An 18,057-nucleotide genomic window follows, 5' to 3' on the forward strand; every position below is an offset into this window, starting at 1 on the left:
CCTTGACGAGCCTAGCATGTACGTACATGGTCTCGGAACACATGATACCGAAAGGTAGAGCATGAATCATATGGTTGATATGATGAACACTTTGAGTGTTCGCCAATGAAATCACACCTTTTCTCGTGATGATCGGGTTTAGGTGCGGTGGATTTGGTTCGTGTGATCACTAAGACAATGCGAGGGATATTGTTTTGAGTGGGAGTTCATCTAGATTTTTAATTATGTAGAATTAAAATTTGAACTCAATTTGTCATAAACTTAGTCTAAACTATTGCAAATATATGTTGTAGAGATGGCGTCCCCAATCAATTTTAACCAGCTTCCTAGAGAAAGAAAAGCTTAAGAGCAACGGTAGCAACTTCACCGACCGGTTCCGTCATGTGAGGATCTTCCTCTCTCGGCGGAAATCTGCAATATGTGCTTGATGCACCGCTAGGTGACCCTCCCGCGAAACCGAAACCGATGAAGTAAAAGCTGTTTACGCGACTCGAAAACTCCGGTACTCTCAAGTTCAAGCGTGCCATCTTATGCAGTCCGGAATCCGATCTTCAAAAACGTTTTGAGCACCACGATCCTCATGAGTTGATGAAAGAGTTGAAGACTATTTTTGAGACTCATGCGGCCGTGGAATGCTATGAAGCATCGAAACAATTTTTCAGTCTGTATGATGGAAGAAGGCAGCTCCGTTAGTGAGCACATGCTCGCCATGACCGGCATGCGAAGAAACTCAGTGACTTGGGAATAGTGATTCCTAATAGACTCGGGGATTAATCGTGTCCTTCAATCACCGCCACCAAGTTACAAGAACTTTGTGATGAACTACAATATGCGGAACATGAACAAGGAGTTACCTCGAACTCTTTGGCATGCTAAAAGCTGCCGAGATTGAGATCAAGAAAGAGCACCAAGTGTTGATGGTCAACAAGACCACCAGCTTCAAGAAACAGGGCAAGTCTAAGGGAAAATTCAAGAAGGGTGGCAAGAAAGCTGCCACGCCTCCCGTGAAACCTAAGAACGGCCCTAAGCCCGATGCCGAGTGCTATTACCGCAAGGAGAAGGGACACCGGAAGCGTAATTGCTCCAAGTATCCGGCTGATCCGAAGAGCGGCCTTGTCAAGAAGAAGAAAGAAGGTATATATGATATACATGTTATAGATGTTCATTTCACCGGTTCTCGTTCTAGTACCTGGGTATTTGATACCGGTTCGGTTGCTCATATTTGTAACTCGAAACAGAACTAAAGAATAAACGACAACTCGCTGAAGGATGAAGTGACGATGCGCGTTGGAAACGGATCCAAGGTCAATGTGATCGCAGTCGGCACACTTCCTCTACATCTACCTTCGGGATTAGTTTTAAGCCTAAATAATTGTTATTATGTACCTGCGTTGAGCATGAACATTATATCAGGATCTTGTTTAATGCAAGACGGTTATTCATTCAAGTCTGAGAATAATGGTTGTTCTATTTTTATGAATAATATCTTTTATGGTCGAGCACCACAAAAGAATGGCTTATTTTCGTTAGATCTCGATAGTAGTGATACGCATATACATAACATTGATGCTAAGCGAATTAAATTGAATGATAATTCTACTTATATGTGGCACTCGTCGTCTTGGTCATATTGGAGTGAAACGCATGAAGAAACTCCATACCGATGGATTACTAGAATCACTTGACTTTGAGTCACTTGATAGATGCGAAGCATGTCCGATGGGAAAAATGACTAAGACTCCATTTTCTCGGTATGATGGAGCGAGCTACCGACTTATTGGAAATCATACATACCGATGTGTGCGGACCAATGAGCGTAGCATCGCGCGGTGGTTATCGTTATGTTCTAACCTTCACAGATGATCCGAGTAGATATGGGTATATCTATTTCATGAAACATAAATCCGAAACTTTCGAGAAGTTTAAGGAATTCCAAAGTGAAGTAGAAAATCAACGTAACAAGAAGATTAAATTTCTACGATCTGATCGTGGAGGTGAATATCTGAGTTATGAGTTTGGCATGCATTTAAAGAAATGCGGAATACTTTCACAATTGACACCACCGGGAACACCACAACGAAACGGTGTGTCCGAACGTCGTAATCGAACTCTCTTAGATATGGTTCGTTCTATGATGTCTCTTACCGATTTGCCGTTATCTTTTTGGAGTTATGCATTAGAGACAGCCGCATTCACTTTAAATAGAGCACCATCAAAATCCGTAGAAACGACACCGTATGAATTATGGTTTAATAAGAAACCTAAGTCTGTCGTTCCTTAAAGTTTGGGGTTGCGAAGCCTATGTAAAAAAGTTACAACCGGACAAGCTAGAACCCAAAGCGGAGAAATGCGTCTTCATAGGATACCCTAAGGAAACTATAGGGTACACTTTCTATCACAGATCCGAAGGCAAAATCTTTGTTGCTAAGAACGGAACCTTTCTTGAGAAAGAATTTCTCACTAAAGAAGTGACTCGGAAGAAAAGTAGAACTCGATGAGATTGATGAATCTATACTCGTTGATCGCAGTAGCGCAAGACCGGAAGTTGTACCTGTACCGCCTACACCGGCAACGAGAGGAAGCAAATGATAATGATCATGAAACTTCGAACGAGGAAACTATCGAACCTCGCAGATCGACAAGGGAACGTACCACTCCCGATTGGTTTGATCCTTGTCTAAATGTCATGATTGTGGATAACAATGATGAGGACCCCGCGACGTATGAAGAAGCGATGATGAGCCCAGTATTCCAACAAATGGCAAGAAGCCATGAAATCCGAAATGGGATCCATGTATGATAACAAAGTATGGACTTTGGTAGACTTACCCGAGAGCCGAAAGGCTGTTGAGAATAAATGGATCTTCAAGAGAAAAACAGATGCCGATGGTAATATTACCGTCTATAAAGCTCGACTTGTCGCAAAGGGTTTCCGACAAATTCAAGGAGTTGACTACGATGAGACTTTCTCACCGGTAGCGAAGCTAAAATCTGTGAGGATTTTGTTAGCAATAGCTGCATTTTTCGATTATGAGATTTGGCAGATGGATGTCAAAACGGCATTCCTTAATGGAGACATTGAGGAAGAGTTGTATATGGTACAACCCAAAGGTTTTGTCGATCCTAAAAATGCCGACAAAGTATGCAAACTTCAGCGTTCAATCTATGGACTGAAGCAAGCATCAAGAAGTTGGAACCGACGCTTTGATAAGGTGATCAAAGACTTCGGGTTTATACAAGGTCATGGAGAGGCCCGTATTTACAAGAAAGTGAGTGGGAGCTCGTAGCATTCCCGATATTATATGTAGATGACATATTATTGATCGGGAATGATATAGAACTATTAAGCAGATGTTAAGGGTTATTTGAATAATAGTTTTTCAATGAAAGACCTTGGTGAAGCATCATATATATTAGGCATCAAGATTTATAGAGATAGATCAAGACGCCTAATAGGGCTATCACAGAGTACATATCCGGACAAGATTCTAAAGAAATTTAGAATGGACGAAAGTAAGAAAGGGTTCTTACCTATGTTACTGTGCAAGGTATTGAGTAAGACTCAAGGACCGGCTACGGCAGAAGAAAGAGAAAGGATGAATAATATCCCCTATGCCTCGGCAGTAGGATCTATCATGTATGCCATGCTATGTACTAGACCGGATATAGCACATGCTGTTAGTTTGACTAGCAGATATCAAAGTGATCCAGGAATGGAACATTGGACAGCGGTCAAGAATATCCTGAAGTACTTGAAAAGAACTAAGGATATGTTTCTTTGTTATGGAGGTGACCAAGAGCTCGTTGTAAACGGTTACACCGATGCAAGTTGGAACACCGATCCCGATGACTCTAAGTCACAATCTGGGTACGTGTTTATATTGAATGGTGCTGCAAGTAAGCCGGGCAAGCTCGAAGCAAGGCACGGTGGCGAAGTCTTCAACAGTAATCGTAGTACATAGCGGCTTCGCAGGCTTCATCGAAGCGGTATGGATGAAGAGGTTCATTGTAGAGCTCTGTGTGGTTCCTAGTGCATTGGACCCATTAATCATTTACCGTGATAACATGGGTGCCATCGCCAATGCACAAGAACCAAGGTCACACAAGAGGCTGAAGCATATCAAGCCGCGTTACCACTCGATTCGCGAGTACATCGAAGATGGAGAAGTAAAGATTTGCAAAGTACACACCGATCCGAATGTAGCAGATCCGTTGACTAAAGCTCTCCCTAGGGCGAAGCATGACCAACACCGGAATGCCATGGGTGTTAGGTATATTACTATGTAATCTAGATTATTGACTCTAGTGCAAGTGGGAGACTCGAAGGAGATATGCCCTAGAGGCAATAATAAAGTGGTTATTATTTATATCTTTATGTTTATGATAAATGTTTATATATCATGCTAGAATTGTATTAACCGAAACATTAGTACATGTGTGATATGTAGACAACAAGAAGTCCCTAGTATGCCTCTTAAACTAGCTTGTTGATTAATGGATGATTAGTTTCATAATCATGAACATTGGATGTTATTAATAACAAGGTTATATCATTATATGAATGATGTAATGGACACACCCAATTAAGCGTAGCATAAGATCTCGTCATTAAGTTATTTGCTATAAGCTTTCGATTCATAGTTACCTAGTCCTTATGACCATGAGATCATGTAAATCACTTATACCGGAAAGGTACTTTGATTACATCAAACACCACCGCGTAAATGGGTGGCTATAAAGGTGGGATTAAGTATCCGGAAAGTATGAGTTGAGGCATATGGATCAATAGTGGGATTTGTCCATCCCGATGACGGATAGATATACTCGGGCCCTCTCGGTGGAATGTCGTCTAATGTCTTGCAAGCATATGAATGAGTTCATAAGAGACCACATACCACGGTACGAGTAAAGAGTACTTGTCAGAGACGAGGTTGAACAAGGTATAGAGTGATACCGAAGATCAAACCTCGGATAAGTAAAATATCGCGAGACAAAGGGAATTGGTAATGTATGTGAATGGTTCATTCGATCACTAAAGTCATCGTTAAATATGTGGGAGCCATTATGGATCTCCGGATCCCGCTATTGGTTATTGGTCGAGTGAGTACTCAACCATGTCCACATAGTTCTCGAACCGTAGGGTGACACACTTAAAGTTGGATGTTGAAATGGTAGTTCTTGAATATGGAATGAAGTTGGAATATTTGTTCGGAGTCCCGGATGTGATCCCGGACATCACGAGGAGTTCCGAATGGTCCGGAGAATAAGATTCATATATAGGATGTCATTTTATGTGAATAAAATGTCGCGGAAGGTTCTATGGAAGGTTCTAGAAGGTTCTAGAAAAGTCCGGAAGAAACCACCAAGGAAGGTGGAGTCCACAAGGGACTCCACCTCCATGGCCGGCCAGCCCTAGTGGGGGTGGAGTCCCAAGTGGACTCCACCATAGGGGCCGGCCACCCCCCACATGGGAGGTGGGAATCCCACCTTTGGGTGGGAGTCCTAGTTGGGCTAGGTTTGCCCCCTCCTATGGAAGGTTTTGGTTTCGGGTCTTATTCGAAGACTTGGACACCAACACTTGGGATCCACCTATATAATGAGGGGCCAAGGGAGGGGGCCGGCCACCCCAAGACCACAAGCTGGCCGCCCCCCATAGAGTGGCCGGCCACCCCCTCCCAAACCCTAGCTTTGCTCCTCCACTTCATATTGCCCGGTTTGCTTAGCGAAGCTCCGCCGGACTTCTACACCGCCACCGACACCACGCCGTCGTGCCGTCGGATTCAAGAGGACCTACTACTTCCGCTGCCCGCCGGAACGGGAGGTGGACGTCGTCTTCATCAACAACCGAACGTGTGACCGAGTACGGAGGTGCTGCCCGTTCGTGGCGCCGGAACCGATCGTGATCAAGATCTTCTACGCGCTTTTGCAAGCGGCAAGTGAACGTCTACCGCAGCAACAAGAGCCTCATCTTGTAGGCTTTGGAATCTCTTCAAGGGTGAGACTCGATACCCCCTCGTTGCTACCGTCTTCTAGATTGCATCTTGGCTTGGATTGCGTGTTCGCGGTAGGAAAATTTTTGTTTTCTATGCAACGTTATCCTACAGTAGGTAGCACGCTCTTCCCGGCACCCGTATATACAGGCTCAAGGTATGAGATTTCCCTTTGCATCACACTCATTTTCTTCCCCCAATTTCCATCTAAAAAAGTGTTCTTCCCCCCCGATTCAATTACTTCAATATCATATCTTTCCTCTCGCTTCTTCACCGCTATTGCCATCAAGGCCCTGCTAGCTCGAGCAGGTAAACATCTTCAGATGCTCCCTCAAGTTCCAGCCTCACTTACCCATGGCAATAGTAAACCAACACAAATTGCCATCTTATTTTTCCTAGCGCTGTCGTTTTTGAGCTTAATTACTAATGATATGCTGATGTGAATAAGCAAGTCATTGCTACTTGAAGAAAATAATCTGCTACCAATACTTGCATTTACGTAAAGGAACTAGACAGGGTTAACTCGAACACACTAGTGATAAGCTACTGAAAACTCTGGCCATCTGCAAGCAAAAGTATTGTCAACATCTAACCATGGATTATTTGTCAACATTATTGAACAATACGTAAGTATTTTCGGTATTTTTGGGATCGGTGTACCGTTTGAGGCCAAACCAATTTGTTCACATGCATGTTAGATTCTCAAAAGAAAAACAATGTTGTTTGTATACTTTCTTTGCAGAAATGTGTCACCTGTACACTCACTATTACCGTGGTATATACGGCCTTGAATATTATCTCGGATGCTTTCTTGATGCAGTAAGAATCTGCATGGATATAACTAAAATGGTTTTCAGTATAACCGACTCTGGAGTGTAATTTTTATGCATTGTAATTGTCATCATTAAAACTATAAAAGCTTCTATATTGCAACTCATAGTAGTAGTTCAACTGTGTATCTATTTTACTGACTAGAACAAACTGAAATGGCTTCATAGTAATTACATCACTCAATTCATTTTTTTCTTCGAGAAATCAGCTCAATTCATTTATCAACTTGTTTCTCTCCTTGAGCAGCCAGAGGAGTCGATGGGTAGGAGTCAATGGGTTGGATCAATCGGTGGAAATTATGTGTAAGTTCTCGGAGCAGTACTCACAGCGGTCCAACACCTTCTTCCACCACTCCATGGCGGTACTACTTTTTCCCCTTTTCCGCTGTGACATAGCCTAGTTTCTCATGGTGCCAACTAGCTTGCCTCTCGTGTAATGCGCCATTGTTTTCCAACTTATTAGTATGTGTTCTGTGCCTATACATGGTTGAGACTGAGCTGAAAATGTGGCAACCTTTTTTGTTTGCATACTGGAGATTGTTGGGTCGCTGGACATGAAGCAAAGGACGTGACCATGGAAGCCATGCCACAAGGTAATCTTGTGTCCCCTCTGCGCTAGTTCGAACCAACTCTTTTCTGTTCTCTAATCTGTTCTCGCTGATTCTTGTTGCCATGACGAAGCTGCCGAGCATCGGACCAAGGTGATTCCGCTCAACGTCAATCATGTATCTAGTAAAGATAGGTACGATACAAACACATTCCTTAGCCTCGCTGCACGGACAGAGCATTCTTTTTATGGATTTGGATCCACTCAAAGCAACCATTGATTTTTTGTCGAGGCATGTAAAAGCCGTCAAATCTTTGGTGCTCGAGCTAAGCAATTTGTCAAGCCATGTCATTACCATGCATATTTTGTTATGTCAGGTTCCAGTCTACTCGGATATTATGTAAACAATTTCCTTGAAAGCCAATAAGGCCCAAGAGGAAAATGCGAGTCTAAGATGAATGGAAATCATTCTCTAGTACCACAAGCTGCTAATTGTAGCTTTCACCTTAATTCATTAATTTGAGTGAGATAGATAGTGCATTAAGGGTGACATAAAGATGATTATACGATCCTATATGAATAGGATCCAATAAACCATAAAATTTGAATAAAAAAATTAAGTAGGCTTCTCCTATTTGCATTCATTTAGTATTGTGGTCTTGTCTCAATTGCAGCGCCAAAGTTCTGTTTCAGTTGAGGTGTTTGTCTTGTCATACTTCTCATAAATGTGGAACATAGTCTGCAGATTCAGTGAGCGAGTTTGTATTTTATGAATTGGCCTGGCTCTCTTGTCTTATGTAAATTTGATGGAAGATAAGTAGAGTGTTAGTTGTGTCATACTACTTCATGTTTTTGTCATTAACGTGAATACCATGATTGGATACATCAGAGAACTGTCATCTCGCATACCATCTTTCTGTTCGAGTAACTTGTATGGAAAAACATAATGGCTGATTGATTTTCATGTAAAACCAACATGTGACCTATTTAGTCGATGCTATTGTAGTTATGTAACAGTTTTGCTGAAGTTGTTCCTCCTTCGCAGTAGAGAACAAAAATTTGATATGTATTTTTGGATAAAATCTCTAAACTCTCTTGGGTGGAAATGCTACTCCAAAGTTATGGTTGCTTCACCCTTTGGTTCAGAACATAATATGCTGAATCAGAAATTTCTTAAGAAGGTACTTAATGGGACATCGAATTATTATATATCCTTTAGCACGTGCATGTGGGTGCCGTTCTGGTTATCTCGTTGACTTTCTCTGGACCTCTGGTTGAGTCTATGCATTAGGTGTATGTGATATGTGAGTAGCTGGTAATTGGTCAAAACTCTCATGTTTTGCCTAACTTTTGTCCATGGCAGCGGCCACTAAGTTACTTCTAGCGTGCCATTAGATTTTTTTAATGCTGCAGAGTTATTAGTAAAGATAGGTACGATACAAAGGTGACTTGCACAGACACATTCCTTAGCCTGCCGCACGAGAGAGCGTTCTTGTTATGGATTTGGATCCACTCCAAGCAACCATGGGTTTTTTGTCGAACCATGTCAAAGCCATTAAATCTTTGGTGCCGGAGCTGGGCAATTTGTCAAGCCCTGTCATTACCATGCATATTTTGTTATGTCATGTTCCAGTCTACTCTGGATATTATGTTAACAATTTCCTTGAAAGCCAATAAGGACCAAGAGGAAAATGCCAGTGTAAGATGAATTGAAATCGTTCTCTAGTAGCACAAGCTGCTCATTGTAGCTTTCACCTTAATTCATTAAATTGAGTAAGATACATAGTGCATTAAGGGTGACATAAAGATGATTATACCATCCTATAGGATCCAATAAACCATAAAAATAGTACAAAGAAATTGAGTAGGCTTCTCCTATTTGCATTCATTTAGTATTGTGGCCGTGTCTCAATTGCAGCGCTAAACTTCGTTTCAGTCTCACATGATTGGATACATAAGAGAACTGTCATCTCGCGTACCATCTTTCTGTTTGAATAACTTGTTGGAAAAACATAATGGCTTATTGATTTTCATGTAAAACCAACCTGTGACCTATTTAGGCGAGGCTATTGTAGTTATGTAGAAGTTTTTCTGAAGTTGTTCCTCCTTCAGGGTAGAGAATAAGAATTTGATATGTATTTTTGGATAAAATCCTTGAACTCTCTTGGGTTGAAATACTGCTCCAAGTTATGGTTGCTTCACCCTTTGGTTTGGAACATAATATGCTGAATCAGAAATTTCTTAAGAAGGTACTTAATGGAACATAATATGCTGAATCAGAATTATTATATATCCTTTAGCACGTGCATGTTGGTGTGCATCCCGTTCGGTTTATCGTTGACTTGTTCTGGACCTCTGGCTGAGTCTATGCATTAGGTGTATGTGATATGTGAGTAGCTGGTAATTGGTCGAAACTCATGTTTTGCCAAACTTTTGTCCATGGCAGCGGCCATTAAGTTACTTCTAGTGTGCCATTAGATTTATTTTTAATGTTGCAGGTTATTAGGTTCAGCTTGTACATGTATGTTAGTGCTAGTGTAGTTTGCAACAAAGTAGTAGCATTTCCCTGTTTGGATACTTTGGTCATATGTTAGTTGCTAACCATATTGAACACTTCAAATGGTTTTCTGGATGAGCTATTACCAACCAGGTTTTGAGATACACCACACGCCGAAATGACAGGACAAAAGACTTTCCCCTGTTTTATACTTCATAACATATTTTGTGTTCTCTTATGTCCTTTGCCATTGTGTTTGACTTACTCGGTCCTTTCTTGCAGGGGCGAGATAGATGCATGTGGCCCTGATGCAGCAGGCGGGAAGGGGAGAAGTGGAGCTGGTCGATGGCCAGGAGGACATGATCCTTGATGTCATGGTGCCTTTTATAATCTGGGCAGTTTGGATATGTGTTGAGCAAGTGTAGTAGTAGCGTCCTCTTTAAGGTGATTTGCATGTATAGCTAGACGATGGTAGCTAGATGAGTGTGTAGTTCTTCCCGATGTTAGCTAGCTGATGTGCATGAGATCTCCAAACTCAAAACTTTTTCATGTAGACGTTGTGCATCATGCTAGCTAGCTGGTGGTGGTGGCCATGTTTGCCGGCCCGAAACTTGTTAGCTATCTGCGAGTCTTGATGATGGTCTATGTATAGCTGCCTATGATAGTTGTCTAGTAAATTTCGTTGCAATTTCATTTTACTAGCTTATATATGTGTAGCTGATGCTACCATATTCTATCCGATGGGTGTATAGTTGTTGATGCTAGCTGGGTTTAATTATCTTGCAATCTCATCTTACTAGCTCGGTTTAGAGTTAGTCAAGCATGGAGTTAGAATGGTTCAGTTTAGGTTGTTTGCATATGTTGTTATATCAATACTTTTTTTTTGCAGTGATCCGACCTTATGTTTAACTTATGTGCAGTGATGAGTAAACCAACTAACTTCGCCAAGCACCTAGCCGACCCGAAGGTGTGTGCCATCATCGCAAAGATGATGGTGAATGTCAACCATGGGTTCCTGTGAACGTTGATGGCTTGCTGTAGCCATGGTGGTTGTGACGCTTGGCCTCGGCTACAACCTACCTGGTGAGCTAGTCGTTCAACGCATTGATCTTTGGCTGCCATGTTCTCTATGATACTGGCTATCATTGATTGATCTATATCGCTATATGGTTGGCTTCAGCATAAAGGTGGTTGGTATTTGTGTGGATGGATACATGAGCTCACCGTGCCTCAACCTAGCTCCCAAGTTTACCCCTTTGACCTCTAGCTCCCGTATGCTCTGTGATACCGCGGCCTAAGTGCTTTGGCTATAGTATGCTCGGCCATCGATCCGATGACCCCTATCTGAATTATGGTGATGGCGATCATTTGGTCACCTAGTTTCAAAATTTATTTTAATTGACATCTATGCCTGGTTATTAGAGGTCCTTTTGCTATTATTTGTGGTGATTGTTTATTTTTTGTTGTAGGCCTAAACCAGCTTATTTTTCTGTTGTAGGAATATTCATTTCAACCATGATAGTCCAGCAACTAAGATTATTTCCTTGTTAGTGCTGCTAGCTGTAATATGATTGAATATAAAAAACCTATGTTAATGTACTTGTGGAACTATAATTTGGCTATTTGGTCCCTGATATGTTAAAAGAAATAGGAAATACTCAATCGTACCCATCGATGCTTTCTTTGATGTGATGTTAATAGATCGTAAGTAGATCTCTTTAGTTAGGTTGATCCTCCTTCAGGTTAGAGAACAAGAATTTTATACGTATTTTTGGATGAAATCCCTGAACTCTCTTAGGTTGAAATACTAAGTTCTGGTTGCTTAACGCTTTGGTTCAGAACATAATATGGTGAATAAAAAATTTCTTAACAAGGTACTTAATGGGTCATCAAATTATTATATATGCTTTAGCATGTGCATGTGGGTGTGCATCCTATTCTGGTTAACTGTACCTCTGGTTGAGCCTATGCATTAGGTATTTAGGTGTATGTGATATGTGAGTTGCTGGTAATTGGTTGACAAACTTTTTTCTATGGCAGCGACCATTAAGTTACTTCTAGTGTGCCATTAGTTTTTTTAATGTTGACAGGTTATTAGGTTCGGATTGTGCATGTATGTTAGTGTTAGTGTAGTTTGCAACGAAGTAATAGCATTTCCCTGTTTAGATACTTTGGTCATATGTTAGTAGCTAACCATATTGAACACTTCAAATGATTTTTTGAATGAGCTTTTGCCAATGCCAACCATGTTTTGAGATAAAACCACACGCCAAAATGAGAGGGCAAGAGCCTTTCCCATTTTTTATACTTATAATATATTTGTATTCTCTTATGCCCTTTGTAATTGTGTTTGACTTCCTGGTTCCTTTTTGCATAGATACATGTGGCCCCGATGCGAGAGACATCAAGGGGAGAAGTGGAGTTGATCCCTGGCCAGGAGGGCGGGAGCCTTGATGTCATGGTGCCTTTTATGATCTGGGCAGTTTGGGTATGTGGTGAGCAAGGGTAGTAGTAGCGTCCCGCTTGAAGTGATATCCATGTATAGTTAGCCGATGGTAGCAAGCTGTATGTGTTGCTCTTCCTAATTTTAGCTAGCTGATGTGCATGAGATCTCCAAACTCAAATTATGTTCATGTAGTTGTTGTGCATCAAGCTAGGTAGCTGGCGCTGCTGGCCATGTTTGCCGGCCACAATTGTTGCTATCTGCGTGTCTTAATGTTGGATGATGTATAGCCGCTAATGCTAGGTGTCTATTAAATTTAGTTGCAATTGCATTTTACTAGCTTATGGATGTATAGATGATGCTACCCGATGTTATCTGATGGACGTATAGCTGCTGATGCTGGTTGGGTTTAATTTTATTGCAATCTCATCTTACTACCTGGGTTTATAGTTACTATGTTTCAGTTTAGCTTGTTTGCATTTGTTGTTATATAAATAAATTTTATTGAAGTGATCTGGCCTTATGTTTAACTTATGTGCAGTGATGAGTAAACCAATCCTCTTCGTCAAGCACCAAGCCAACCCAAAGGTTGGTGCCGTCATAGCCAAGATGATGGTGAAGGTCAACCATGGGTCCCTCTGAATGTTGATGGCTCACCATAGCTATGGTGGTTGTCATTGAACCTTGGCTACAACCTACCTGGTGAGCTAGTTGTTTAACACTTTGATCTCTGGCACCCATGTTCTCTATGATACTGTGTCCATGGTGTCGTTGCTGTGGTTAGGCTCAGGGCATTGACCCGATGACCCCTACTTAAATTATGATGATGATGATGATCATCTCGTCACATAGTTTCTAAGCTAAGAACTAATCATCTGGGTGCTATAAGGTTGGTTTCGGCATAAAGGTGCTCGGCAACATGTTTACCCCTTTGACCTCTAGCTCCCGTAAGCTCTGTGGTACCTCGGTCTAAGTGCTTTGGTTGTAGTATGCTTGGCCATGGATCCGACGATCCCCTTTTGAATTATGGTGATGATGATCATTTGGTCACCTAGTTTCAAAGTTTCTTTTTAATTGACATTTGGTCCTGGTTATTAGAGGTCCTAGTGCTATTATTTGTTGTGATTGTTTAATTTTTTTGTAGCCCTAATCCTGTCGTCATTTCTATTGTAGACGTGTTTATTTCAACCATGCTAGTCCAAAAACTAAGATTCTTCCCTTGATAGTACTGCTAGCTGTAATATGACTGAAAATAAAAAACCTTTGTTAATGTACTATGGAACCAAGATTTAGCTATTTGGCCGCTGATATGTTAAAAGAAATAAGAAATACTCAATTGTAACTATTGCTGCTTTCTTTGATGTGATGTTAATAAACCGTAAGTAAATATTTTTAGTTAGATTATCTTCTCAATCTGATTTTCTTCTCACGAGTTGCTCATATTTTACTTGCTAGAAAATTGTAGATGCCAACATCCTTCATTTTTCTCTTTGCCTGACCAAGCTATGTAGGAGTTAACGAATCTTGCAAATTTTGTGGTTGCAAGGGGCCAAGTTTAGGCAATCCCGCTTCCAAATGGATGTATATACATATGTCCTATTGTTTTGCTTCTAAATGTTTCTCCCTTTTTATGATATAATTATCATTTGCGCAATGGTAAATATTTCTGACATGTTGTATATTTGGAATGCCATTGGAATGCGCAATCGTGCAGCTACTGGTGTAACTTTGGAATGCGTTTACACTATGGCCTTCGGTTGTGCTTTCTTATTACTATTTCATTCTGTACGGAATCTTGATCCGTTATTGTTTCAAGTCTGGTGGTAGAAGCAAAAAATAGTTTTCCTAGTATAGCTTATGACTACTAACTGAACAATAAAAATCGTGTATTTAAAGGGAATCATGTTGTTGTTAGGCCAAGGAGTAGACATGCACCTGATTTTTCTTTTTTGATTCGTGGCAACACTCGAGGACACATAACACTTTGCAGATGATGTCATGTATCATCTTACACCGATGCAATTTCTCAAGACCTAAACTTACTTATATTTAAGAGAGCAAGATGGGACAATCTGCAACTAAAATTACCAACCTACTGTTGTCACTAGACTGTCTCAGATTTTAAATTATGTCTAATTTAAGGAAACCAAACTACTAGTATTCTATTTTATGGTTCCGAGATTATCTAGTCTGAATGGACATATATTGAAGTCCTTATTGCTGAATATTAAGATTATAGAGCTTCCAATTAATGGAGGCTACGTACTTCCACCCCTATACTTCCAAATATTTCCCCATTCCAATAGAAATTTGAGTCGTTTTCTGTCATGACATGAAGATAACACTTATTAGGATTCAAGTGGTTGCTGCATCATTCAGCTGCTAGTATGCTTTCTTTCACAGTGATCTAACCTTCATTTAACTTGTCTGCAGTGATGAATAACTCAAAAGAAGCAAGCCAACCACAAGCTGGTTCCCACCATAGCAAAGATCATGGTGAAGGTCAACGGCAGGTCCTAGTTAACATCAAGCTCACTGCGCCGCAACCGCTAGATCCCAGGTTTACCCATTTAATCTGTAGCTCCCAAATGATTTGAGATACCACGCGCCGCTTGGGCCATCGATCTGTTGATCCCTATTTAAATTATGGCGACGATGATCATTTGGTCACCTAGTTTCAAAGATTTTTTAATTGACATCTGGTCCTGGTTATTTTCGAGAAAACGCAAAAGACTTTTGCGTTTCATTTCATTGAAAAGATAGATAGTTTTACAAGCCTCCTAGGAGGCGTGGTACAGATACAAGGAGCGACTCAGTGCACATCCCAGGTCGTCGGAAGCACTACCCTAATGCCCTTCGCGCCGGCCCTAGCCCAAAGATCAGCCTCTTCGAAGATCTCCTGAACCAAGTCGCGCACCGAGGGCTGGGCTCTGTCAAACACGCAAGAATTGCGATGTTTCCAGAGCATCCAAGGCGTCAGCAGGGTGAAGGAGTCCAGTCCTTTGCGCTAGGTTTAGGGGTCATCTGCCTGGCCTTGCGCCACCACTCATCAAGGGAGGCGTCGTTGCTGTCCGGCGGCTGGCAGGTCATGCGGAATCGAGCCAGCACTTCGTGCCAAACCTGTCGCGAAAAGGGGCAGACGAGGATGAGATGGTGCATGGTCTCAGGCATCTGGTCGCAGAGGAGGCAGCGAGGATGGTGTTGGAGTCCTCGTCTGGCAAGGCGTTGGGCAGTCCAGCAGCGATCCATGCCGGCAAGCCAAGTGAAAAACCTGACCCGCGGCGGCGCCCACGTCTTCCAAGTAAGCTTCCAAGAGCTGGAGGCAGTGGAACCATGGAATTGCGCAAGGTAGCAAGACTTGGCGGTGTAGGGTGTAGGTACCACTGGCTGTCCACTTCCAGACCAGCCTATCAGGCTCCATGCCAAGAGTTGTGCGCGACACGGCTGCCCAGAGCGCCAGATATTGGCCAATTTCGTGCACGCCAAGGAGGCCGTGGATGTCCTGAGCCCAGGCTTGCGCCGGCGCTTGGGGATGCAACCGTAGAGGCTGGGCGCAATCTCACGGACAGCGCGGCCATTGATCCACCTGTCTTCCCAGAAGAGTGCGTCGCGGCCGTTCCCAACCGTCATGGTGGTGGAGGCAAAGAACAGCGCACGTTCCTCAGGCGTGAACTGTAGGTCCAGGTCGCTCCACGCGCGTCGATCATCCATGCGGGAGAGCCAAAGCCAGCGTAGTCGCAGCGCAAGGCCCGTCCGCTCCATGTCCGGTATGCCCAGGCCGCCGTACAAGATGGGCCTGCAGACGCGGCGCCAATTGACGTGGCAGTTTCCACCTTTTGCATCCCTCTTTCCCTCCCATAGGAATCCCCTTTTGATCTTGTCGATGAGTTTTAGCGTTTTCTTGGGGAGTCCAAGCACAAGCTGCTGGTGGATGGGAATGGCACTGATCACCGCCTTGACCAGTGTTGCGCGCCCAGCCTTGGTCATGAGTTTCGCCTTCCAGGTGGGGAGGCCAGCAGCGGCGCGTTCAACCAGAGGTTGCAGCTGTGCAGCTGTTGGTCTCCGCAGAGTCAGCGGAATGCCGAGGTAGGTGAGCGGCAGGCCGGCCGTGGGGCAGCCCAGCTCGTGCAGCACCGGCGCAGCGGTTTCCTCGTCACAGCGAATGAGCGTGGCCGAGCTCTTATCTGGTCCTGGTTATTAGGGGTCCTAGTGCTATTATCTATGGTGATTGATGAATTTTTTTGTTGTAGGCCTAAACCTGCTGTCATTTGTTTGTGAATACCAGTGGTGGGTATTGTAGTTGATTTGCTTTTGCTGTTTGGTTAGCTCCACTTGCATTTTGGATGATAATGGTGATGTGTATGTGCCCTGTCTTATGCTCATTTTCTTGTATAATTAGGACCATCATCTTGATTCGTCTGGATTTTAGTGTCAGCTAGTTTATGGTTTTTGTTGGTCGATGTGAATGAGACTGCAAGCACATCAATAGGGGTTGTTGTGTTTCTGCTTAGTAGACTGAAGAGAAGATATAGACCAATAGGTGCTCTCTGTTGTGTGATTTGTGTACTAACTACTGATGTAACTATTGCTTACATTATAAGAAATGTTCTCTACTGAAGATAAAAGGTTTACCGTCTGTCATTTTTTTTGTCTTTTCTTTGTTGTATTCCCAAACAAGTAGATAGTATTTGGTAGTATATGTCTATTTCTCATCATATGGGCATGGCCCATCTTTTATTTCCAGTTGCTTATACATTCTCTTGAGGATGGACGCCGAGCGGCTTGGCAGCATCACCACCTTGCTGGAGAAACCCATCAGCAAACAACATCTGAAGGAGGGCCATTCGGTGGCTCTAACGAGGATGATCCGGCGTTCTAGATTAGAGAATTGAAAGTATGCGTCGTGCTGAAAAAAAGAGCGAGATGCTCTGTGCATGCATGCAGCAACTTGTGAGAGCTAGCGTGCTAAAAAGTTGGCTCATTAAATGCAAACCCATGAGATACTTTATGCATGCATGCAGTGTGAACGCTCTTGGCTGTATGCAACTTGCAAGTGAGAACGTGAGCTGTTAGTGTGAACACAAAGCTACATGTGAACGTAATTAAACACTACAAGCAAAAAAGGGAATTGATTTCGCGCATGGCGTGAGCGCTGCCGCGCCAAGGAAAGTGATCGCTCCAGCGATCGATTGCCAGGGAGGGGATTCGTAAAATAGAAATGCAAGGTCATTAGAGTATAGGCCGACCATAAACAAACACAAGAGGATCAGGTGGAGGCTAGAGAATACTCTCTCCCCGATCTAATTCAGTCTACATCCTAGCAAAAATTAGATAAATTAGTTACTACTTTAGTCAATCCAAACTTTACTAAAAGTACGGATATCCAATAGAGAGAGTAAAACTGTTTCTTTTTTGTGATCTTGTTAAATAAAAATCTAGAAGGTAAATAATTATGGAACAAAATTTTATCATAAAATCAAAATTAAATTAGAACAGAGAGAATATATTATATATGCAAGGGCCAGTGGACTAAGACCTAAGAGCATCTCTAACAGAGCCCGTAAATCCTGCCCGGAACCGAACTTTTCCGGCGGATTTACGGGTTCGGGCCGAAACGCGCACCGATCAGAGCCCGTAAACATGGGCCGGCCCGAATCGGAAGTTCAGGGGCCCGAGAAACTCCCCGCACGGCCCCTATTAAAAGGGTTCGCGGAGGGGAGTTCGGTTCGAAAACTCTACTCTCCTCCCGC

At 42.6% G+C, this 18,057-nt stretch overlaps 2 long non-coding RNA genes across 2 annotated transcripts; both read left to right on the plus strand.

Moving 5' to 3' along the window:
* The first annotated feature begins 7,520 nt into the window (after positions 1-7,520).
* On the plus strand, positions 7,521-12,255 carry LOC124665823. The gene is made up of 4 exons (XR_006990708.1): positions 7,521-7,562; positions 10,147-10,308; positions 10,785-10,947; positions 12,242-12,255. It is a non-coding gene; the product is annotated as an uncharacterized LOC124665823 (long non-coding RNA).
* An 8-nt stretch (positions 12,256-12,263) lies between these two features.
* LOC124665824 lies at positions 12,264-17,174 on the plus strand. The gene is made up of 4 exons (XR_006990709.1): positions 12,264-12,352; positions 12,849-13,009; positions 14,741-14,867; positions 17,052-17,174. It is a non-coding gene; the product is annotated as an uncharacterized LOC124665824 (long non-coding RNA).
* Positions 17,175-18,057: the final 883 nt, after the last annotated feature.

The sequence above is a fragment of the Lolium rigidum genome, chromosome 6, assembly GCF_022539505.1.
Source record: "Lolium rigidum isolate FL_2022 chromosome 6, APGP_CSIRO_Lrig_0.1, whole genome shotgun sequence".
NCBI lineage: Eukaryota > Viridiplantae > Streptophyta > Magnoliopsida > Poales > Poaceae > Lolium > Lolium rigidum.